The following is a 27071-nucleotide window of genomic DNA, read 5'->3' on the forward strand; positions in this document are numbered from 1 at the left end:
AGCAGCCAGTGATATATATATATATAATACACAGCACCGAGCTCAGCAGGCAGTGATATATATATATATATAATACACAGCACCGAGCTCAGCAGCAGCCAGTGATATATATATATATATATATAATACACAGCACCGAGCTCAGCAGCAGCCACTGATATATATATATATAATACACAGCACCGAGCTCAGCAGCAGCCAGTGATATATATATATATAATACACAGCACCGAGCTCAGCAGCCAGTGATATATATATATATAATACACAGCACCGAGCTCAGCAGCAGCCAGTGATATATATATATATAATACACAGCACCGAGCTCAGCAGCCAGTGATATATATATATATAATACACAGCACCGAGCTCAGCAGCCAGTGATATATATATATATAATACACAGCACCGAGCTCAGCAGCCACTGATATATGTATATATATATAATACACAGCACCGAGCTCAGCAGCCAGTGATATATATATATATAATACACAGCACCGAGCTCAGCAGCCAGTGATATATATATATAATACACAGCACCGAGCTCAGCAGCAGCCAGTGATATATATATATAATACACAGCACCGAGCTCAGCAGCAGCCAGTGATATATATATATATAATACACAGCACCGAGCTCAGCAGCAGCCAGTGATATATATATATATAATACACAGCACCGAGCTCAGCAGCAGCCAGTGATATATATATATATATAATACACAGCACCGAGCTCAGCAGCAGCCACTGATATATATATATATATAATACACAGCACCGAGCTCAGCAGCCAGTGATATATATATATATAATACACAGCACCGAGCTCAGCAGCCAGTGATATATATATATAATACACAGCACCGAGCTCAGCAGCCAGTGATATATATATATATAATACACAGCACCGAGCTCAGCAGGCAGTGATATATATATATATATAATACACAGCACCGAGCTCAGCAGCAGCCAGTGATATATATATATATATATATATATATAATACACAGCACCGAGCTCAGCAGCCAGTGATATATATATATATAATACACAGCACCGAGCTCAGCAGGCAGTGATATATATATATATAATACACAGCACCGAGCTCAGCAGCAGCCAGTGATATATATATATATATATATATATATAATACACAGCACCGAGCTCAGCAGCCAGTGATATATATATATATAATACACAGCACCGAGCTCAGCAGCCAGTGATATATATATATAATACACAGCACCGAGCTCAGCAGCAGCCAGTGATATATATATATATATTACACAGCACCGAGCTCAGCAGCCAGTGATATATATATATATAATACACAGCACCGAGCTCAGCAGCCAGTGATATATATATATATAATACACAGCACCGAGCTCAGCAGCCAGTGATATATATATATATATAATACACAGCACCGAGCTCAGCAGCCAGTGATATATATATATATAATACACAGCACCGAGCTCAGCAGCAGCCAGTGATATATATATATATATTACACAGCACCGAGCTCAGCAGCCAGTGATATATATATATATAATACACAGCACCGAGCTCAGCAGCAGCCAGTGATATATATATATATATTACACAGCACCGAGCTCAGCAGCCAGTGATATATATATATATAATACACAGCACCGAGCTCAGCCGCCGCCGGCCGCTCCCGCGCAGCCTCGCACCCCACGTGACCCTAGAGGCAGCAGCAGCTCAGAGTGAGAGCGCGGGCAGAGTGAGGGGGCGGGGCCGGCTGATCCCGCCCAGCTCGGACTTCCCCGTGACGTCAGGGCGCGGCCTCCGGGGCGGCGGGAGGGAGGAGCATGACGTCACCGGGGCACGCCTCCTCCGCTGCTTCGGTCCTGACGTTCATTTCATTCCTGTCCTCATTCCGAGCATTCCTCACATCGCTGTCGCCGAGCCCGGCTCCCTCACCGTGCGCCCCCCCCTCCCCGGCCTGGCTCCCCCCGCCGCCAGCAGCCGCCAGACAATAGGCAGAGTGGGAGAACTTGCTGCCTGCTCAGCCTTGTGGGGTGTCCTCAGCCGGCCCGGGTAAGTTGTGTGTGTGAGGGGAGGGGGGGACTCAGGGACTCTGTCACATAGAGAGAGGGGGGGACTCAGGGACTCTGTCACATAGAGAGAGGGGGGTGTCACATAGAGGGGGTGCCCTCTGTCCTGGAGGCAGGGGAGTGTGTATACAGGCCAGAGAGTGCTGGGGGGGGGGGGGGGGGGTAATGGGGTACAGGCCATGGAGTTGGGGGGCACACTGCAGTTTGGGGGTGCAGGGTGGTAATCGGGGTACACTGCCAGCACTGCCTGTGGAAGTAGTTAGGAAGTGATCCGGGGAGCAGCCCCCAGCCTGACTCACTCTGACATAGAGGGGGGGGGGGGGGGGGAATGGACATTTTTCAAATTTTTCCAGAAGAAGGAAGAACCCGGCAACGCCAGGGAAAGGGAAACCAGCCCCCCCCAGCCCCTGGCGGACACCCCCTCAGCCACTGGCGGACGCCCCCCCCCCCTTACCCCTCAGCCCCTGGATAATGTGCATCTACCACAGGGGGGGACAGAGACATGAAAGTTAAAGATGTTTCCTCTTCCCCCCTCTCCAGGGCTGCTCCTCTCCTGCAGGCTGAAGTGGGGAAGTGGCCGGAGTCAGCGGATTCCCGGAGCGCAGAGAGACCCTACAGCAGATCCCATAGGATTCCTCCCTGCAAACTTCCCTTCTGGTAGGAAAGCTCTTCCCATCTGTTGCTCCCCGCCGCAGCCTGTGTCCTAGAGGCTGCACATCTGAGCCCAGGCTGCGGCTGCCTGTGTCCTAGAGGCTGCACATCTGAGCCCAGGCTGCGGCTGCCTGTGTCCTAGAGGCTGCACATCTGAGCCCAGGCTGCGGCTGCCTGTGTCCTAGAGGCTGCACATCTGAGCCCAGGCTGCGGCTGCCTGTGTCCTAGAGGCTGCACATCTGAGCCCAGGCTGCCGCTGCCTTGGTGATGATGTGTGCCATCATCTGGCCTTTTATTTGTGAAGTGCAAACATATTCTGCAGCCATGTACCCACTTCAGCACACTCCCAGTACAGGGAAAATACAACCAAAATAACCACGGTGCCAGAGACACACACACAATTATCATGGTAGCACTTTAGATCGTTAGCTCCTGTGATCAAAGCTCTGACCCCTTAGTAATAACCCTTTCCTGTAGCTGTTATTACTTGTGCAATGTGGATTTATTCTCAGCTTGTGATAGTATTTAAAGAGTCTCCTGCGCTATGTCACCCCGCCATCGTCCATGAAATACCTGGTGTCACTGACAGCCTTAGACGCTGTCTCAGAGGTTGCTGACCTTGCTTTGATTTCAAAGTTAGATCACAATTTCTTCCCATAATGTTTAGTGCATATAAATGGAATCGTGTCCTCCTTATACAGAAAGGGTTAAGAAAAAAATTAAAACTTGGAAAAAATAAAACAATAAAATAAAAAAGTATATATAATTTTACAATAATATAAATTGCCAAAACCATTATTTGGGGAATGCATGTGAATTGTTTTAATGTCATCAGATCATTGTAAATTTCACCAGACCATAGGCTCCCACTTACTATTACTGTTATTACTATTATTATTATCCTTTATTTATATGGCGCCAGAAGGGTTCCGCAGCGCCTTACACAGTACATAAACAAATGAGCAGACGAGAATAACAATTATTAACCTTAGATCCTGCATCTGCTACATAGTTAGCAAATGGTTAAACGCTTCATGCTGCAGTCCCAGAGTTTTGAGAACTGACAAGAGAGTAATTCAATTTCTAGATCTGGGCATGCAAAGAGCTCCTGGCTCCTGCAGGTGGGTGTTACAATTGTCGGGGGGGGGTTTGCAGCTGACGGCTTTCCACATGTTCCTACTTGTTAAATGGGAAGCCCATGTAATTTTAAAATTGAAAGGGAAGGGGTGGTGACTCCAGAAACTTGGCTGGGTCCTCTGAATACGGTGCAGTTCCTATAAATATGACATTGTTCTTCTCCTGTAAATTATTACTTGTAAACAAGGTGGAAGTGAAATATTTGCAGCAATCTATTTTGTGTGTCGCCCCCCCCCCCCAATCTTTATGTGTATATAAAGGGGATATCTTCTCGGTATGATCTCCTATGTCCATGTGTACCCCGCTAGCTACCACTCATTATGGCTGTGTGGAATGTATTTATGGATGGAGCACTTTTATTTAGATTGTCTGATGCATGCATCTCCTGCGAGAGACTGGAAGCTATTTTAATGATGAAATAATTCACCGTAAATCCCATAAGCACATTGCCTGAGGGGTTGGGTAACCCTCAATAAAAAAAATCATATAAAAAAGCAGCTTTAAAGCTGTACAATAAGGTGCTTCTATGGACAGACCGTTTTTATTTGTCTCCCATAATTTGGGTATTTAGATTTCAGTAGACTGTTAGTGTCATTTTTTGCCATCTTGTTTTATACTAATAGGACTGAGAATGACTGTAATATCTGTGGGAATATATCTGGTGTCCTCTCTCCTGTTATCTGTAGGACTAGAGTTTGCAGTTACCTATATTTTAATATGTGTATATTTTTGGAACAAAAATGCAGGTTTGCTATTCGCACTATTGCAGTAAGCTGTCATTTCATCTATATCTTTCTGTAATAAGTCTCTTTCAGCCTAGTGTCACACAAGTGTTATACATCATCTAATGAAGTACGTATAGAAATTGCATATTAAATGTGTGTGAGTAATTCCTGGAAACTGACTTGTACAATAATATTGAAATGTATCAAAGGAAAAATAATGGTTTATGTTCTTATGGTTTCCCAAACATGCATCATGCAAATAAAGTCTGACAATAAGAGGAGCATTGAGGAATTGTGCGTAGCCTGAGGGGTCATTATTGGGGTATTGAGGAATTGTGCGTAGACTGAGGGGTTATTATTGGGCTATTGAGGAATTGTGCGTAGCCTGAGGGGTTATTATTAGGGTATTGAGGAATTGTGCGTAGACTGAGGGGTTATTATTGGGGTATTGAGGAATTGTGCGTAGCCTGAGGGGTTATTATTAGGGTATTGAGGAATTGTGCGTAGACTGAGGGGTTATTATTGGGGTATTGAGGAATTGTGCGTAGCCTGAGGGGTTATTATTAGGGTATTGAGGAATTGTGCGTAGACTGAGGGGTCATTATTGGAGTATTGAGGAATTGTGCGTAGACTGAGGGGTTATTATTGGGGTATTGAGGAATTGTGCGTAGCCTGAGGGGTTATTATTAGGGTGTTGAGGAATTGTGCGTAGCCTGAGGGGTTATTATTAGGGTATTGAGGAATTGTGCGTAGACTGAGGGGTTATTATTGGGGTATTGAGGAATTGTGCGTAGACTGAGGGGTTATTATTGGGGTATTGAGGAATTGTGCGTAGACTGAGGGGTTATTATTAGGGTATTGAGGAATTGTGCGTAGACTGAGGGGTTATTATTGGAGTATTGAGGAATTGTGCGTAGACTGAGGGGTTATTATTGGGGTATTGAGGAATTGTGCGTAGACTGAGGGGTTATTATTGGGGTATTGAGGAATTGTGCGTAGATTGAGGGGTTATTATTGGGGTATTGAGGAATTGTGCGTAGCCTGAGGGGTCATTATTGGGGTATTGAGGAATTGTGCGTAGACTGAGGGGTTATTATTGGGCTATTGAGGAATTGTGCGTAGCCTGAGGGGTTATTATTAGGGTATTGAGGAATTGTGCGTAGACTGAGGGGTTATTATTGGGGTATTGAGGAATTGTGCGTAGCCTGAGGGGTTATTATTAGGGTATTGAGGAATTGTGCGTAGACTGAGGGGTTATTATTGGGGTATTGAGGAATTGTGCGTAGCCTGAGGGGTTATTATTAGGGTATTGAGGAATTGTGCGTAGACTGAGGGGTCATTATTGGAGTATTGAGGAATTGTGCGTAGACTGAGGGGTTATTATTGGGGTATTGAGGAATTGTGCGTAGCCTGAGGGGTTATTATTAGGGTGTTGAGGAATTGTGCGTAGCCTGAGGGGTTATTATTGGGGTATTGAGGAATTGTGCGTAGACTGAGGGGTTATTATTGGGGTATTGAGGAATTGTGCGTAGACTGAGGGGTTATTATTGGGGTATTGAGGAATTGTGCGTAGACTGAGGGGTTATTATTAGGGTATTGAGGAATTGTGCGTAGACTGAGGGGTTATTATTGGAGTATTGAGGAATTGTGCGTAGACTGAGGGGTTATTATTGGGGTATTGAGGAATTGTGCGTAGACTGAGGGGTTATTATTGGGGTATTGAGGAATTGTGCGTAGACTGAGGGGTTATTATTGGGCTATTGAGGAATTGTGCGTAGACTGAGTGGTCATTATTGGGCTATTGAGGAATTGTGCGTAGACTGAGGGGTTATTATTGGGGTATTGAGGAATTGTGCGTAGACGGTGGGGTTATTATTGGAGTATTGAGGAATTGTGCGTAGACTGAGGGGTCATTATTGGGGTATTGAGGAATTGTGCGTAGACTGAGGGGTCATTATTGGGGTATTGAGGAATTGTGCGTAGACGGTGGGGTTATTATTAGGGTATTGAGGAATTGTGCGTAGACGGTGGGGTTATTATTGGGGTATTGAGGAATTGTGCGTAGACTGAGGGGTCATTATTGGAGTATTGAGGAATTGTGCGTAGACTGAGGGGTCATTATTAGGGTATTGAGGAATTGTGCGTAGACTGAGGGGTTATTATTGGGGTATTGAGGAATTGTGCGTAGACGGTGGGGTTATTATTGGGGTATTGAGGAATTGTGCGTAGACGGTGGGGTTATTATTGGGGTATTGAGGAATTGTGCGTAGACTGAGGGGTCATTATTAGGGTATTGAGGAATTGTGCGTAGACTGAGGGGTTATTATTGGGGTATTGAGGAATTGTGCGTAGACGGTGGGGTTATTATTGGGGTATTGAGGAATTGTGCGTAGACGGTGGGGTTATTATTGGAGTATTGAGGAATTGTGCGTAGACTGAGGGGTCATTATTGGGGTATTGAGGAATTGTGCGTAGACTGAGGGGTCATTATTGGGGTATTGAGGAATTGTGCGTAGACGGTGGGGTTATTATTAGGGTATTGAGGAATTGTGCGTAGACGGTGGGGTTATTATTGGGGTATTGAGGAATTGTGCGTAGACTGAGGGGTCATTATTGGAGTATTGAGGAATTGTGCGTAGACTGAGGGGTCATTATTAGGGTATTGAGGAATTGTGCGTAGACTGAGGGGTTATTATTGGGGTATTGAGGAATTGTGCGTAGACGGTGGGGTTATTATTGGGGTATTGAGGAATTGTGCGTAGACGGTGGGGTTATTATTGGGGTATTGAGGAATTGTGCGTAGCCTGAGGGGTCATTATTGGGGTATTGAGGAATTGTGCGTAGACTGAGGGGTTATTATTGGGGTATTGAGGAATTGTGCGTAGACTGAGGGGTCATTATTGGGGTATTGAGGAATTGTGCGTAGACTGAGGGGTTATTATTGGGGTATTGAGGAATTGTGCGTAGACTGAGGGGTTATTATTGGGGTATTGAGGAATTGTGCGTAGACTGAGGGGTCATTATTGGGCTATTGAGGAATTGTGCGTAGACTGAGGGGTTATTATTGGGGTATTGAGGAATTGTGCGTAGACGGTGGGGTTATTATTGGAGTATTGAGGAATTGTGCGTAGACTGAGGGGTCATTATTGGGGTATTGAGGAATTGTGCGTAGACTGAGGGGTCATTATTGGGGTATTGAGGAATTGTGCGTAGACGGTGGGGTTATTATTAGGGTATTGAGGAATTGTGCGTAGACGGTGGGGTTATTATTGGGGTATTGAGGAATTGTGCGTAGACTGAGGGGTCATTATTGGAGTATTGAGGAATTGTGCGTAGACTGAGGGGTCATTATTAGGGTATTGAGGAATTGTGCGTAGACTGAGGGGTTATTATTGGGGTATTGAGGAATTGTGCGTAGACGGTGGGGTTATTATTGGGGTATTGAGGAATTGTGCGTAGACGGTGGGGTTATTATTGGGGTATTGAGGAATTGTGCGTAGCCTGAGGGGTCATTATTGGGGTATTGAGGAATTGTGCGTAGACGGAGGGGTTATTATTGGGGTATTGAGGAATTGTGCGTAGACGGTGGGGTTATTATTGGGGTATTGAGGAATTGTGCGTAGACTGAGGGGTTATTATTGGGGTATTGAGGAATTGTGCGTAGACTGAGGGGTCATTATTGGGGTATTGAGGAATTGTGCGTAGCCTGAGGGGTCATTATTGGGGTATTGAGGAATTGTGCGTAGACTGAGGGGTTATTATTGGGGTATTGAAGAATTGTGCGTAGACGGTGGGGTTATTATTGGGGTATTGAGGAATTGTGCGTAGACTGAGGGGTTATTATTGGGGTATTGAGGAATTGTGCGTAGACGGTGGGGTTATTATTGGGGTATTGAGGAATTGTGCGTAGACGGTGGGGTTATTATTGGGGTATTGAGGAATTGTGCGTAGCCTGAGGGGTCATTATTGGGGTATTGAGGAATTGTGCGTAGACTGAGGGGTTATTATTGGGGTATTGAGGAATTGTGCGTAGACGGTGGGGTTATTATTGGGGTATTGAGGAATTGTGCGTAGACTGAGGGGTTATTATTGGGGTATTGAGGAATTGTGCGTAGACTGAGGGGTCATTATTGGGGTATTGAGGAATTGTGCGTAGCCTGAGGGGTCATTATTGGGGTATTGAGGAATTGTGCGTAGACTGAGGGGTTATTATTGGGGTATTGAGGAATTGTGCGTAGACGGTGGGGTTATTATTGGGGTATTGAGGAATTGTGCGTAGACTGAGGGGTCATTATTGGAGTATTGAGGAATTGTGCGTAGACTGAGGGGTCATTATTAGGGTATTGAGGAATTGTGCGTAGACTGAGGGGTTATTATTGGGGTATTGAGGAATTGTGCGTAGACGGTGGGGTTATTATTGGGGTATTGAGGAATTGTGCGTAGACGGTGGGGTTATTATTGGGGTATTGAGGAATTGTGCGTAGCCTGAGGGGTCATTATTGGGGTATTGAGGAATTGTGCGTAGACTGAGGGGTTATTATTGGGGTATTGAGGAATTGTGCGTAGACGGTGGGGTTATTATTGGAGTATTGAGGAATTGTGCGTAGACTGAGGGGTCATTATTGGGGTATTGAGGAATTGTGCGTAGACTGAGGGGTCATTATTGGGGTATTGAGGAATTGTGCGTAGACGGTGGGGTTATTATTAGGGTATTGAGGAATTGTGCGTAGACGGTGGGGTTATTATTGGGGTATTGAGGAATTGTGCGTAGACTGAGGGGTCATTATTGGAGTATTGAGGAATTGTGCGTAGACTGAGGGGTCATTATTAGGGTATTGAGGAATTGTGCGTAGACTGAGGGGTTATTATTGGGGTATTGAGGAATTGTGCGTAGACGGTGGGGTTATTATTGGGGTATTGAGGAATTGTGCGTAGACGGTGGGGTTATTATTGGGGTATTGAGGAATTGTGCGTAGCCTGAGGGGTCATTATTGGGGTATTGAGGAATTGTGCGTAGACGGAGGGGTTATTATTGGGGTATTGAGGAATTGTGCGTAGACGGTGGGGTTATTATTGGGGTATTGAGGAATTGTGCGTAGACTGAGGGGTTATTATTGGGGTATTGAGGAATTGTGCGTAGACTGAGGGGTCATTATTGGGGTATTGAGGAATTGTGCGTAGCCTGAGGGGTCATTATTGGGGTATTGAGGAATTGTGCGTAGACTGAGGGGTTATTATTGGGGTATTGAAGAATTGTGCGTAGACGGTGGGGTTATTATTGGGGTATTGAGGAATTGTGCGTAGACTGAGGGGTTATTATTGGGGTATTGAGGAATTGTGCGTAGACGGTGGGGTTATTATTGGGGTATTGAGGAATTGTGCGTAGACGGTGGGGTTATTATTGGGGTATTGAGGAATTGTGCGTAGCCTGAGGGGTCATTATTGGGGTATTGAGGAATTGTGCGTAGACTGAGGGGTTATTATTGGGGTATTGAGGAATTGTGCGTAGACGGTGGGGTTATTATTGGGGTATTGAGGAATTGTGCGTAGACTGAGGGGTTATTATTGGGGTATTGAGGAATTGTGCGTAGACTGAGGGGTCATTATTGGGGTATTGAGGAATTGTGCGTAGCCTGAGGGGTCATTATTGGGGTATTGAGGAATTGTGCGTAGACTGAGGGGTTATTATTGGGGTATTGAGGAATTGTGCGTAGACGGTGGGGTTATTATTGGGGTATTGAGGAATTGTGCGTAGACTGAGGGGTCATTATTGGAGTATTGAGGAATTGTGCGTAGACTGAGGGGTCATTATTAGGGTATTGAGGAATTGTGCGTAGACTGAGGGGTTATTATTGGGGTATTGAGGAATTGTGCGTAGACGGTGGGGTTATTATTGGGGTATTGAGGAATTGTGCGTAGACGGTGGGGTTATTATTGGGGTATTGAGGAATTGTGCGTAGCCTGAGGGGTCATTATTGGGGTATTGAGGAATTGTGCGTAGACGGAGGGGTTATTATTGGGGTATTGAGGAATTGTGCGTAGACGGTGGGGTTATTATTGGGGTATTGAGGAATTGTGCGTAGACTGAGGGGTTATTATTGGGGTATTGAGGAATTGTGCGTAGACTGAGGGGTCATTATTGGGGTATTGAGGAATTGTGCGTAGCCTGAGGGGTCATTATTGGGGTATTGAGGAATTGTGCGTAGACTGAGGGGTTATTATTGGGGTATTGAAGAATTGTGCGTAGACGGTGGGGTTATTATTGGGGTATTGAGGAATTGTGCGTAGACTGAGGGGTTATTATTGGGGTATTGAGGAATTGTGCGTAGACGGTGGGGTTATTATTGGGGTATTGAGGAATTGTGCGTAGACGGTGGGGTTATTATTGGGGTATTGAGGAATTGTGCGTAGCCTGAGGGGTCATTATTGGGGTATTGAGGAATTGTGCGTAGACTGAGGGGTTATTATTGGGGTATTGAGGAATTGTGCGTAGACGGTGGGGTTATTATTGGGGTATTGAGGAATTGTGCGTAGACTGAGGGGTTATTATTGGGGTATTGAGGAATTGTGCGTAGACTGAGGGGTCATTATTGGGGTATTGAGGAATTGTGCGTAGCCTGAGGGGTCATTATTGGGGTATTGAGGAATTGTGCGTAGACTGAGGGGTTATTATTGGGGTATTGAAGAATTGTGCGTAGACGGTGGGGTTATTATTGGGGTATTGAGGAATTGTGCGTAGACTGAGGGGTTATTATTGGGGTATTGAGGAATTGTGCGTAGACTGAGGGGTTATTATTGGGGTATTGAGGAATTGTGCGTAGACTGAGGGGTTATTATTGGGGTATTGAGGAATTGTGCGTAGACGGTGGGGTTATTATTGGGGTATTGAGCCTTTAGTGTGTGTTCTGTTTGTCAGAGCTAAATCCTCCTCTTTCTAGTTTTGGCTAAATATGGAATGCTTTTGGGACATTGTTTTTGGTAACCAGTGTCTTTTATATATAATTTTTAAGTTGCTCTCAGATATGATTGCTAGTAGGCTTTTGGACAGCGCGTGTGCACTACCATTGGAATAATATATATAGTTTAAAAGGTTTTAATCGTTTAATTCCAAATACTTCAAGTACTACTTTATACTTCAGTGCTGTGATATTACATCTGGTTTTATTGTCTATTTGTTCTTGAGGGATAACAATTTTGAAGGCTTTTCTGGATTTTTTGTTTTCTTCCTTTGCCTGATAGATTTTTCCTTCTTTTGACTATTTTGACTTTTGAAAAATGCCAATTATTTTCCTGGTTCCATCTATTGTCGGGGTCTGAATGGAATGTCTGAAAGCAGGGAATAAGCTTTGAGTGTACTTTTGGGAGGGAGGGGTGCTGCATGGTGCTGCAGATGAGGGTCGGCTGATCAAATGTAGTTTTTTTTTTGCTTCTTCCGCTTCTTTGGAAATCCAAAAATTAACCCCCTGAGTACGGGCTGGGGATACTTATGGGCGCTAAGAGCAGGTCTAGATACCCTCTATCATGAGAGATGGGACATGTGGTATTGGATTGTAATGTGCTACTTTAGATGCTATGGGGTTTGTGACTCTGCTATAAAATCTTGGCTCTCCCTCTGTAGATGCAGACGCCTGGTGTCGTACAGCGCAGCGACAGCTGGCGTTTGCACCATCTTACCCAGATATCATGGAGACTACTATAATAGCACGAAAAATAAGAGCTGTAGGTCCGGATAGTGAGGGCTTCATGTTATTGTCATTATATAGACATGTGACAAGGACTTACATAATGTTTGGGATTTTTATAGGTTCTGCTAAAAGGACTTTTGACGTCTTATGTTGGCGCTTTGGCTGACATTGAGGCCTACTTCCAAACTACATTGGAAAAGCTCTTATTTATTAATAATACTGGCTGTAATTGCTGAAATAATGCTGTCCTTTCCATATTGTCTGTTCCAGGACTGTGCAGCACAAGGCTGTGTAATTAATGTGACACTGTCTACTTCTATAACATATTTCTAATACATACATATATCCTTTACAGTTCTGTCTCTACATTTTTGGGGAGAGCATAAATACCTTGTGATGGCACTTAGAGGCAACAGGGATACATAAAAATAAAAAAGGCCAGGTGTTGTCACGCACCAAACCCCTCCCTGCAGGCTCACTGACACTCACTCACTGACACTCACTCACTGACACTCACTCACTGACACTCACTCACTGACACTCACTCACACTGACTGACTGACACTGACTGACTGACACTGACTGACTGACACTGACTGACTGACACTGACTGACACTGACTGACTGACACTCACTGACTGACACTCACTGACTCACTGACTGACACACTCACTGACTGACACACTCACTGACTGACACACTCACTGACTGACACACTCACTGACTGACACACTCACTGACTGACACACTCACTGACACTCACTCACTGACACTCACTCACTGACACTCACTCACTGACACTCACTCACTGACACACACTCACTGACACTCACTCACTGACACTCACTCACTGACACTCACTCACTGACACACACTCACTGACACACACTCACTGACACACACTCACTGACACTCACTCACTGACACTGAATGACACTCACTGACACTGACTGACACTCACTCACTGACACTGACTGACTCTCTCACTGACTGACTCTCTCACTGACTGACTCTCTCACTGACTGACTCTCTCACTGACTGACTCTCTCACTGACTGACTCTCTCACTGACTGACTCTGACACTCACTGACTCTGACACTCACTGACACTGACTGACACTCACTGACACTGGCTGACACTCACTGGCTGACACTCTCTGACTCTGACTCACTCACTGACACTCACTCACTGACACACTCTGACTCACTCACTGACACTGACTGACTGACACTCACTGACTCACTCACTGACTGACTGACTGACACTCACTGACTGACTGACTGACACTCACTGACTCACTCACTGACTCACTCACTGACACTGACTGACTCACTGACTGACTGACTCTCTCACTGACTGACTGACTCTCTCACTCACTGACTCTCTCACTCACTGACTGACACACACTCTGACTCACTCACTGACACTCACTCACTGACTGACTGACTCACTGACTCACTCACTGACACTCACTGACTGACTCACTCACTGACTCTCTCACTCACTGACAGTCACTCACTGACTCACACTGACTCTGACTCACTCACTGACTGACTGACACACTCACTGACACTGACTGACTGACTCACTGACTGACTGACACTCACTGACTCACTGACTGACTCACTGACACTGACTGACTCTCTCACTCACTGACTCTCTCACTCACTGACTCTCTCACTCACTGACTCTCTCTCTCACTCACTGACTCTCTCACTCACTGACTCTCTCACTCACTGACTCTATCACTCACTGACAGTCACTCACTGACTCTCACTGACTCACACTGACTGACTCACACTGACACTCACTGACACTCACTGACTCTGACACTCACTGACTCTGACTCACTCACTGACACTCACTGACTGACTCACTCACTGACTGACTCACTGACTGACTCTCTCACTCACTGACAGTCACTGACTGACTCTCACTGACTCTGACTCACTGACTGACTCACTGACTGACTCACTGACTGACTCACTGACTGACACTCACTGACTCACTCACTGACACTCACTGACTGACTCTCTCACTCACTGACAGTCACTGACTGACACTCACTGACTGACACTCACTGACTGACACTCACTGACTGACACTCACTGACTGACACTCACTGACTGACACTCACTGACTGACACTCACTGACTGACACTCACTGACTCTGACTCACTCACTGACACTCACTGACTCACTGACTGACACTCACTGACTCACTGACTGACTCACTGACTGACTCACTGACTGACTGACACTCACTGACTCACTCACTGACACTCACTGACTCTGACTCACTCACTGACTGACTGACACTCACTGACTCACTCACTCACTGACTGACACTCACTGACACTGACTGACTCACTCACTGACACTCCCTGACACTCACTGACTGACTGACTCACTGACTGACTGACTCACTGACTGACTGACACTCACTGACTCACTCACTGACACTGACTGACACTCACTCACTCACTGACACTCACTCACTGACTGACTGACTCACTGACTGACTCTCTCACTCACTGACTCACTCACTGACTCACTCACTGACTCACTCACTGACTCACTCACTGACTCACTCACTGACTCACTCACTCACTGACTCTCACTGACTCTCACTGACTCTCACTGACTGACTCTGACTGACTCTGACACACTCACTGACACACTCACTGACACACTCACTGACACACTCACTGACACACTCACTGACTGACTCACTGACTGACTCACTGACTGACTGACTCACTGACTGACTCTCTCACTGACTGACTCTCTCACTGACTGACTCTCTCACTGACTGACTCTCTCACTGACTGACTCTCTCACTGACTGACTCTCTCACTGACTGACTCTCTCACTGACTGACTCTCTCACTGACTGACACTCACTGACTCTGACTCACACTCTGACTCACACTCTGACTCACTCACTGACTGACACTCACTGACTGACACTCACTGACTCTGACTCACACTCTGACTCACACTCTGTCTCACTCACTGACTCTGACTCACTGACTCTGACTCACTGACTCTGACTCACTGACTCTGACTCACTGACTCTGACTCACTGACTCTGACTCACTGACTGACACTCACTGACTCTGACTCACTCACTGACACTCACTGACTGACTCTGACTCACTCACTGACTGACACTCACTGACTGACTCTGACTCACTCACTGACTGACACTCACTGACTCACTCACTGACTGACTCACTGACTGACTCACTCACTGACTGACACTCACTCACTGACACTGACTCACTGACACTCACTCACTGACACTGACTGACTCACTCACTGACACTGACTGACTCACTCACTGACACTCACTCACTGACACTCACTCACTGACACTCACTCACTGACTGACTCACTGACTGACTGACTCACTGACTGACTGACTCTCTCACTGACTGACTCTCTCACTGACTGACTCTCTCACTGACTGACTCTCTCACTGACTGACTCTCTCACTGACTGACTCTCTCACTGACTGACTGACTCTCTCACTGACTGACTGACTCTCTCACTCACTGACTCTCTCACTCACTGACTGACACACACTCTGACTCACTCACTGACTCTGACTCACTGACTCTGACTCACTGACTGACTCACTCACTGACACTGACTCTGACTCACTCACTGACACTGACTGACTCTGACTCACTCACTGACTGACACTCACTGACTCACTCACTGACACACTCTGACTCACTGACTGACTCACTGACTGACTCACTCACTCACTGACTGACACTCACTCACTGACACTGACTGACTCACTCACTGACACTCACTGACACTGACTGACTGACTCACTCACTGACTGACTCACTCACTGACACTCACTCACTGACTGACTGACTCACTGACTGACTCACTGACTGACTCACTGACTGACTGACTCACTGACTGACACTCACTGACACTCACTGACTCACTCACTGACTCTCTCACTCACTGACTCTCTCACTCACTGACAGTCACTCACTGACTCTCTCACTCACTGACAGTCACTGACAGTCACTGACAGTCACTGACTCTCACTGACTCTCACTGACTCTCACTGACTCTCACTGACTCTCACTGACTCTCACTGACTCTCACTGACTCTCACTGACTCACACTCACTGACACTCACTGACTGACACTCACTGACACTCACTGACTGACACTCACTGACACTCACTGACTGACACACTCACTGACTCACTGACTGACTCACTCTCTCACTGACTGACTCTCTCACTGACTGACTCTCTCACTGACTGACTCTCTCACTCACTGACTCTCTCACTCACTGACTCTCTCACTCACTGACTCTCTCACTCACTGACTCTCTCACTCACTGACTCTCTCACTCACTGACTCTCTCACTCACTGACTCTCTCACTCACTGACTCTCTCACTCACTGACTCACTCACTCACTGACTCACTCACTCACTGACATAAAACCAAACTCTGGCAGGGCAGCTTCATCTGTGAACCCTTTCACGACCGTGCACCATGCAGCACCTTCTCTCATTGCCTAGTGCCATGCAGCACCTTATCTCATTGCCTAGTGCCATGCAGCATCTTCTCTCATTGCCTAGTGCCATGCAGCACCTTCTCTCATTGCCTAGTGCCATGCAGCACCTTATCTCATTGCCTAGTGCCATGCAGCACCTTCTCTCATTGCCTAGTGCCATGCAGCACCTTATCTCATTGCCTAGTGCCATGCAGCACCTTATCTCATTGCCTAGTGCCATGCAGCACCTTATCTCATTGCCTAGTGCCATGCAGCACCTTATCTCATTGCCTAGTGCCATGCAGCACCTTATCTCATTGCTTAGTGCCATGCAGCACCTTATCTCATTGCCTAGTGCCATGCAGCACCTTATCTCATTGCATAGTGCTTCCAGGGGCAGAATTATTTTTCTGTGTCTTTTGTATGACAACAGCATCTGTCGCCATGACTGACGTGTGTAATGTTGCACAGTGAATGCATTGCGCCATAATATGACTGATCTTTCCTCCATCCCAGCGGCGTGTGTTTCCGTGTAAGTCTGGACGGTAGATTTTGCTAGAGCTGTCTTGTGCCGCTGCAGGGTAATGGGCAGAATTAGCACTGATAAATCCCCATACACGAGATAACAGCGGGTTGTCTGCCAGCCCCATGTTAGCATTGTGACTCACAACACAAACGCTGTAATTGCCTACTGTGTATATATATGGGTGCATGGCCGTCGGGGCAAACCTGCTTCATTGTAACCCCTGATAACTCAGGTTATAGTGTCTCGCTCTTCTAGCGTGTCCGTTTGCACACCTGCATTGCCTGACTGAAGCAGGTCCTGTGTGTGTGCTTTAGATATGTTTTTGTCTATAATTTTTATATATATATATATCCAGAAAGGTCCACACTCGCGTCGTATTTCCGGGGTGCACTCACCAGTCTTCTTAAAAGAGTCATTTTATTTCATACCAGTAGAAGGATAATTATAGCATCAAAGTTTCGGTCCCGTCCTTGGATCTATTGTATCTTGACAAAGGTCCAACGTCAGGACAGAAACATTGATGCTATAATTATCCTTCTGCTGGTATGAATAAAATTACGCTTTAAAGAAGACTGGTGAGTGCACCCCATATATATATATATAATATATATATATATATATATATATATATATATATATATATATATATAATCATAATATGAATAATATAGTGAGATCTCCTCTTTGCCATGCAATGAGTTAGACCTGCCATAGCAAATGACTCCATTCTGAAGCAGCATCTGGTTTCTCTTTCTCCACCTGTAAAAGAAAGAAAATGTAAATAGAATGGGGCTTTGCCGTTGCCCCAATGCTCTGACAGAGTGCTGCTGACCGTCATCCGGTGCCCTATTGTTAGGCCGGCACTGTGTCACCATATGCTCTGTAAATGCTGCTGATAACTTATCGGCTAATTATGAGCTTTATGATAGGCACGTTACTGTGTTACCAGCGACCTTACCTCAGGGGCAGGGATGGGGTTTCTTATTACTATATCTGTTTTCCTGCAGTTTTTATTCTGGAATTCCTGTAATTTGGTTATTTTGTTGGCAGCATCTTCTGGGATATTTTTAGAGAAATCCTGTTTTGTTACATTTATGTGTATCCATCAGTCTTGATAGAAAGAAATGGTCATAGATGCTGAAAAGGAGACCTTAGGGGATAATGGAAGATGCTTCTGCTACAAGCGGCACTTCTTGTTTGTGCCGGGTATAATTAGACCTTAGGAGAGAGCTGTCCTACATTTTCTTTTTTTTTTATTGATTTAACAAATGATTATCGCATAAAATGCTGGGCTATAGGGGCAGATGTACTAACCAATCGGCTCTTAACTGTCAGTTTTCAAACACAACCTGTAAAGTTAGGAGCTGATTGGTAGCAATATCCACTTTATAAAGCTTAGTACATCTCTCCCACAGCGAGTATGAAAGCCTGGAATCCATCCCTGGAATCCGTTGCAGTGTTTGTGTGTTGCTGAATGCTGTAGTGTTGGAGGAGTCTCTCCCTGTGCAGAACATAATGGGATAGGAGTGGTTGTAGTGGTTTTGGGGGGGGCTGACTGGCTGTTGACTGGCCGTTTGTCACTAGTACAGCACTAAAGTGATTGATGTGCTGCTTCCAGTGCCTTATGTGTTATATTACTAGCTATAAAACATTCAAATAATATAGCAATGTATCTTATTTATAATTGCCTATAGCAGTGTTACCCAAACTCAGGGCCTGATTCAGACCCGCTCGCAAGTGGGTCGATGGTGCCCTAGTGCGCATGCGCACGACAGAGGGAGCTCCGTCGTGCGCATGCGCGAGACCCGCATAGCGACAGCCAAACTGTCGCTATGGGTCTCGCACTAAAGGGGTAGTGCTGTCGATGGTGAGTGACAGCACGCCCCCTTCGGTGGGCGTGCCGAGGCGTTGCTGCCCAGACAGAGGCGTTCCCACGGGAACGCCTACCGTCTGGGGCCGACGCCACTGACATCACTAGTGATGTCAGTGGGAGTGCTTTTGGCTCTGATAGAGCCAAAAGCACTCCTGGGCTTGCGGCAGCGAGACCCTACCGTAGGGTCTCGTCGCAAGCCCGATGGTCGCGATGGTCTCGACCATCGTGACCATCTTTTTGGCCGCTCACATAAGGAGGAGGCCGCTCCATTTTTAGGTAGGAGGGCCCTGATTCAGAGCGAGCGCTCTGGTCAGAGCGTCCGGCTCTGAATCAGGCCCTCAGTCTTCACTACCCTGAACAGTTCATGTTCACCAGACCACCTGTGGAGATTTAGAATGTGTCAGGAATGGCCGCACCTGTGCACCAGCTAGGTGATCTGGAAAATGAGAACCTTTAGGGGTCCCGGGGACCAAGCCTCAGAAACACACACACACACACACACACTTTTTGTAAAATCTAGGAGCCATCTTAAAAGTTTAGGAGCCAGACCATCGTCCATTACCAAAATGTATAGACCACCACACATGCCCTTTCAGTGCCCCTCAACCTAGTAGTAAGCCCCCTGTAAAAGTGCCCCCAGTAGTAAGCCCCCTGTAAAAGTGCCCCCAGTAGTAAGCCCCCTGTAAAAGTGCCCCCAGTAGTAAGCCCCCTGTAATAGTGCCCCCAGTAGTAAGCCCCTTGAAATAGTGCCCCCAGTAGTAAGCCCCCTATAATAGTGCCCCCTGAAGTAAGCCTCTTGATATAGTGCCCCCTGAAGTAAGCCCGCTATAATAGTGCCCCCAGTAGTAAGCCTCCTATAATACTGCCACCAGTAGTAAGCCTCCTATAATACTGCCACCAGTAGTAAGCCCCTTGAAATAATGCCCCCAGTAGTAAGCCCCTTGAAATAGTGCCCCCAGTATTAAGCCCCCTATAATAGTGCCCCCTGTAGTAAGCCCCTTTATATAGTGCCCCCAGTAGTAAGCCCCTTGAAATAGTGCCCCATCTAGTAAGCCCCTTGATATAGTGCCCCCAGTAGTAAGCCCCTTGAAATAGTGCCCCCAGTAGTAAGCCCCCTATAATAGTGCCCCCAGTAGTAAGCCCCTTGAAATAGTGCCCCCAGTATAGTGTTCCCTCTAGCTCCGGCGGGAGGCAGGGCGCCGGAGCTAGAGAGGGCATGCCCGTGCGTGCGCCGAAGTCGCGCGCGACCGAGAAGGGGGCGTGGTCATTGGAAAAGGGGGCGTGTCTATAAGACGCATCTCCTTTTCGTCACTCTTGGGGGCGTGCCCGGCACTTACGGACACGCCGGGCAGCCCCCAAGCCCTGCAGACAGGGAGAATAGATGCCGGGCCCATGCGCCCGGCGTCTATTCTCCGGCGGTGACCGGGTCACCGCATGTTTCTCCACCCGCGGGACACTGCGTCCCGCGGGTGAGAACGGCTCCCGCAGGCTGTTAGGGCAGGGCGCTTTTTGCCCTCCTCCTGGAGGGCAGGGTGCTTTTTGCCCTCCAGAAGGAGGGCAGGGCGCCGCGCCCCGCTAAAACAGCCTAGCGGGAACGCTACCAGTAGTAAGCCCCTTGAAATAGTGCCCCCAGTAGTAAGCCCCCCTATAATAGTACCCCCTTTAGTAAGCCCCTTGAAATAGTGCCCCCTGTAGTAATCTCTCTGTAATAGTGCCCTCAGTAGTAAGCCCCTTGAAATATTACACCCAGTAGTAAGCCCTCTATAATAATGCCCCTTGAAATAGTGCCCCCAGTAGTAAGCCCCTTGAAATAGTGACCCCTTTAGTAGTGCCCCCAGTAGTAAGCCCCTTGAAATAGTGCCCCCTGTATTAAGCCCCTTGAAATAGTGCCCCCTGTATTAAGCCCCTTGATATAGTGCCCCCAGTAGTAAGCCCCTTGAAATAGTGCCCCCAGTAGTAAGCCCCCCTATAATAGTGGCCCCAGTAGTAAGCCCCCCTATAATAGTGCCCCCAATAGTAAACCCCCCTATAATAGTGCCCCCAGTAGTAATTCCCTTGAAATAGTGCCCCCAGTAGTAAGCCCTTGAAATAGAGCGCACACACACACACTTTTTGTAAAATCTAGGAGCCATCTTAAAAGTTTAGGAGCCAGACCATCGTCCATTACCAAAATATATGAAAGCTTGTATAGACCACCACACATGCCCTTTCAGTGCCCCTCAACCTAGTAGTAACCTAGTAGTAAGCCCCTCTAATAGTGCCCCCAGTAGTAAGCCCCCCTATAATAGTGCCCCCAATAGTAAACCCCCCTATAATAGTGCCCCCAGTAGTAATTCCCTTGAAATAGTGCCCCCAGTAGTAAGCCCTTGAAATAGAGCGCACACACACACACTTTTTGTAAAATCTAGGAGCCATCTTAAAAGTTTAGGAGCCAGACCATCGTCCATTACCAAAATATATGAAAGCTTGTATAGACCACCACACATGCCCTTTCAGTGCCCCTCAACCTAGTAGTAACCTAGTAGTAAGCCCCTCTAATAGTGCCCCCAGTAGTAAGCCCCCTGTAATAGTGCCGCCAATAGTAAGTCCCTTGTAATAGTGCCCCCAGTAGTAAGCCCCTTGAAATAGTGCCCCCAATAGTAAGCCCCTTGAAATAGTGCCCCCAGTAGTAAGCTCCTTGAAATAGTGCCCCCAGTAGTAAGCTCCTTGAAATAGTGCCCCCAGTAGTAAGCTCCTTGAAATAGTGCCCCCAGTAGTAAGCCCCTTGTAATAGTTCCCCCAGTACTAAGCCCCCTCTAATAGTTCCTCCAGTAGTAAGCCCCCTGCAATAGTGCCCCCTCTAATAGTGCCCCCAGTACTAAACCCACTCTAATAGTGCCCCCAGTACTAAGCCTCCTCTAAATGTGCCACGTACACACAAAAAAAACCCAAACAGAACCTTACCTTAGGCCACGATCCTGCGTCCGCTGCCGTCTGCCGCTCTTCGGAACTATGGGAGAGACGTCATGATGTCTCCCATAATGCCCCTGGGGGAGCCTTACTCCGGAGCTCAGTAATGAGCTCCAGCTGCCGCTGCGGGGAGTCGGGCATCCGCCGATAACATTTCAGCGGGCGCCCGGCAGGAGCTTCCCTGCGGTGGGGGAGGGGGGTGGGGGATTGGAAATCCTGGTCGCCAGGACTAAAATCTTAGTCGCCATGGCGACGTGGCGCCCGGGATTTGTCGAGCCCTGCCTTATACACACAGCTTGCAGCTCATTCTATACACCTTATACACACACAGCCTGCAGCTCATTCTATACACCTTATACACACACACACACACAGCCTGCAGCTCATTTTATACACCTTATACACACATCCTGCAGCTCATTCTATACACCTTATGCACACACATCCTGCAGCTCATTCTATACACCTTATACACACACAGCCTACAGCTCATTCTATACACCTTATACACACACACAGCCTGCAGGTCATTCTATACACCTTATACACACACACAGCTCATTCTATACACCTTATACACACACAGCCTGCAGCTCATTCTATACACCTTATACACACACACAGCCTGCAGCTCATTCTATACACCTTATACACACACACAGCCTGCAGCTCATTCTATACACCTTATTCACACACACAGCCTGCAGCTCATTCTATACACCTTATACACACACACAGCCTGCAGCTCATTCTATACACCTTATACACACACACAGCCTGCAGCTCATTCTATACACCTTATACACACACACACAGCCTGCAGCTCATTCTATACACCTTATACACACACACACAGCCTGCAGCTCATTGTATACACCTTATACACACACAGCCTGCAGCTCATTCTATACACCTTATTCACACACACAGCCTGCAGCTCATTCTATACACCTTATACACACACACAGCCTGCAGCTCATTCTATACACCTTATACACACACACAGCCTGCAGCTCATTCTATACACCTTATACACACACACACAGCCTGCAGCTCATTCTATACACCTTATACACACACACACAGCCTGCAGCTCATTGTATACACCTTATACACACACAGCCTGCAGCTCATTCTATACACCTTATACACACACAGCCTGCAGCTCATTCTATACACCTTATACACACAGCCTGCAGCTCATTGTATACACCTTATACACACACACAGCCTGCAGCTCATTCTATACACCTTATACACACAGCCTGCAGCTCATTCTATACACCTTACACACACACACACACACACACACACACACACACACACACACACAGCCTGCAGCTCATTCTATACACCTTAGACACACAGCCAGCAGCTCATTCTATACACCTTATACACACATACAGCCTGCAGCTCATTCTATACACCTTATACACACACACAGCCTGCAGCTTATTCTATACACCTTATACACACACACAGCCTGCAGGTCATTATATACACCTTATACACACACAGCCTGCAGCTCATTCTATACACCTTATACACGCACAGCCTGCAGCTCATTCTATACACCTTATTCACACACACAGCCTGCAGCTCATTCTATACACATTATTCACACACACAGCCTGCAGCTCATTCTATACACCTTATACACACACACAGCCTGCAGCTCATTCTATACACCTTATACACACACAGCCTGCAGCTCATTCTATACACCTTATACACACACACAGCCTGCAGCTCATTCTATACACCTTATACACACACAGCCTGCAGCTCATTCTATACACCTTATACACACACAGCCTGCAGCTCATTCTATACACCTTATACACACACAGCCTGCAGCTCATTCTATACACCTTATACACACACACAGCCTGCAGCTCATTCTATACACCTTATACACACACACAGCCTGCAGCTCATTCTATACACCTTATACACACACACACACACACACACACACACACACACACACACACACACACAGTCTGCAGCTCATTCTATACACCTTATACACACACACAGCCTGCAGCTCATTCTATACACCTTATACACACACACAGCCTGCAGCTCATTCTATACACCTTATACACACACACAGCCTGCAGCTCATTCTATACACCTTATACACACACACAGCCTGCAGCTCATTCTATACACCTTATATACACACACAGCCTGCATGTCATTATATACACCATATACACACACACAGCCTGCAGCTCATTATATACACCTTATATACACACACACACAGCCTGCAGCTCATTATATACACCTTATATACACACACGCACAGCCTGCAGCTCATTCTATACACCTTATATACACACACACAGCCTGCAGCTCATTCTATACACCTTATACACACAAAGCCTGCAGCTCATTCTATACACCTTATACACACACACACAGCCTGCAGCTCATTCTATACACACACAGCCTGCAGCTCATTCTATACATCTTATACGCACACACACACACATAGCCTGCAGCTCATTCTATACACCTTATAGACACACAGCCTGCAGCTCATTCTATACACCTTATATACACACAGCCTGCAGCTCATTCTATACACCTTATACACACACAGCCTGCAGCTCATTCTATACACCTTATACACACACACATCCTGCAGCTCATTCTATACACCTTATACACACACACATCCTGCAGCTCATTCTATACACCTTATACACACACATCCTGCAGCTCATTCTATACACCTTATACACACACAGCCTGCAGCTCATTCTATACACCTTATACACAGACACGGCCTGCAGCTCATTCTATACACCTTATACACACACACAGCCTGCAGGTCATTCTATACACGTTATACACACACACAGCCTGCAGCTAATTCTATACCCCTTATACACACACAGCCTGCAGCTCATTCTATACACCTTATACACACACAGCCTGCAGCTAATTCTGTATACCTTATACACACACAGCCTGCAGCTCATTCTCTATACCTTATACACACACACAGCCTGCAGCTTATTCTATACACCTTATACACACACACACACAGCCTGCAGCTCATTCTATACACCTTATATACACACAGCCTGCAGCTCATTCTATACACCTTATACACACACAGCCTGCAGCTCATTCTATACACCTTATATACACACATCCTGCAGCTCATTCTATACACCTTATACACACACAGACTGCAGCTCATTCTATACACCTTATACACACACATCCTGCAGCTCATTCTATACACCTTATACACACACATCCTGCAGCTCATTCTATACACCTTATACACACACATCCTGCAGCTCATTCTATACACCTTATACACACACATCCTGCAGCTCATTCTATACACCTTATACACACACGCAGCCTGCTGCTCATTGTATACACCTTATACACACACACAGCCTGCAGCTCATTCTATACACCTTATACACACAGCCTGCAGCTCATTCAATACACCTTATACACACACACACAGCCTGCAGGTCATTCTATACACCTTATACACACACAGCCTGCAGCTCATTCTATACACCTTATACACACACACAGCCTGCAGCTCATTCTATACACCTTATACACACAGCCTGCAGCTCATTCTATACACCTTATACACACACACACACACAGCCTGCAGCTCATTCTATACACGTTATACCCACAGCCTGCAGCTCATTCTATACACCTTATACACACACACACAGCCTGCAGCTCATTCTATACACCTTATACACACACACACACAGCGTGCAGCTCATTTTATACACCTTATACACACACACAGCCTGCAGCTCATTCTATACACCTTATACACACACATCCTGCAGCTCATTCTATACACCTTATACACACACAGCCTGCAGCTCATTCTATACACCTTATACACATACACAGCCTGCAGCTCATTCTATACACCTTATACACACACACAGCCTGCAGCTCATTCTATACACCTTATACACACACAGCCTGCAGCTCATTCTATGCACCTTATACACACACACAGCCTGCAGCTCATTCTATACACCTTATACACACACACAGCCTGCAGCTCATTCTATACACCTTATACACACACAGCCTGCAGCTCATTATATACACCTTATACAAACACACAGCCTGCAGCTCATTCTATACACCTTATACACACACACAGCCTGCAGCTCATTCTATACACCTTATACACACACACAGCCTGCAGCTCATTCTATACACCTTATACACACACACAGCCTGCAGCTCATTCTATACACCTTATACACACACACAGCCTGCAGCTCATTATATACACCTTATATACACACACAGCCTGCAGGTCATTATATACACCATATACACACACACAGCCTGCAGCTCATTATATACACCTTATATACACACACACACAGCCTGCAGCTCATTATATACACCTTATATACACACACACAGCCTGCAGCTCATTCTATACACCTTATATACACACACACAGCCTGCAGCTCATTCTATACACCTTATACACACAAAGCCTGCAGCTCATTCTATACACCTTATACACACACACACAGCCTGCAGCTCATTCTATACACACACAGCCTGCAGCTCATTCTATACATCTTATACGCACACACACACACATAGCCTGCAGCTCATTCTATACACCTTATATACACACAGCCTGCAGCTCATTCTATACACCTTATATACACACAGCCTGCAGCTCATTCTATACACCTTATACACACACAGCCTGCAGCTCATTCTATACACCTTATACACACACACATCCTGCAGCTCATTATATACACCTTATATATACACACACACACACACACACACACACAGCCTGCAGCTCATTCTATACACCTTATATACATACACCTTATACACACAAAGCCTGCAGCTCATTCTATA

General features: G+C 46.3%; 1 protein-coding gene across 3 annotated transcripts in view; it reads left to right on the forward strand.

The window, feature by feature from the left end:
• The first annotated feature begins 1881 nt into the window (after nt 1-1881).
• The window catches only part of TEAD1 (TEA domain transcription factor 1), a 252105-nt gene continuing 226915 nt past the window's right edge, over nt 1882-27071 (forward strand). For 2 of the 3 annotated variants that reach the window (XM_088458946.1, XM_088458945.1), the window contains exon 1: nt 2658-2737. The gene's annotated coding sequence lies outside the window, so the exon portion shown is untranslated. Of the gene's footprint in view, nt 2064-2620; nt 2738-27071 lie in introns of those variants that run through there. The other variant, XM_088458947.1, reaches the window with a different exon arrangement.

This window comes from Taudactylus pleione, unplaced genomic scaffold, assembly GCF_031769625.1.
Source record: "Taudactylus pleione unplaced genomic scaffold, aTauple2 ptg000875l, whole genome shotgun sequence".
Taxonomy (NCBI): Eukaryota; Metazoa; Chordata; class Amphibia; order Anura; family Myobatrachidae; genus Taudactylus; species Taudactylus pleione.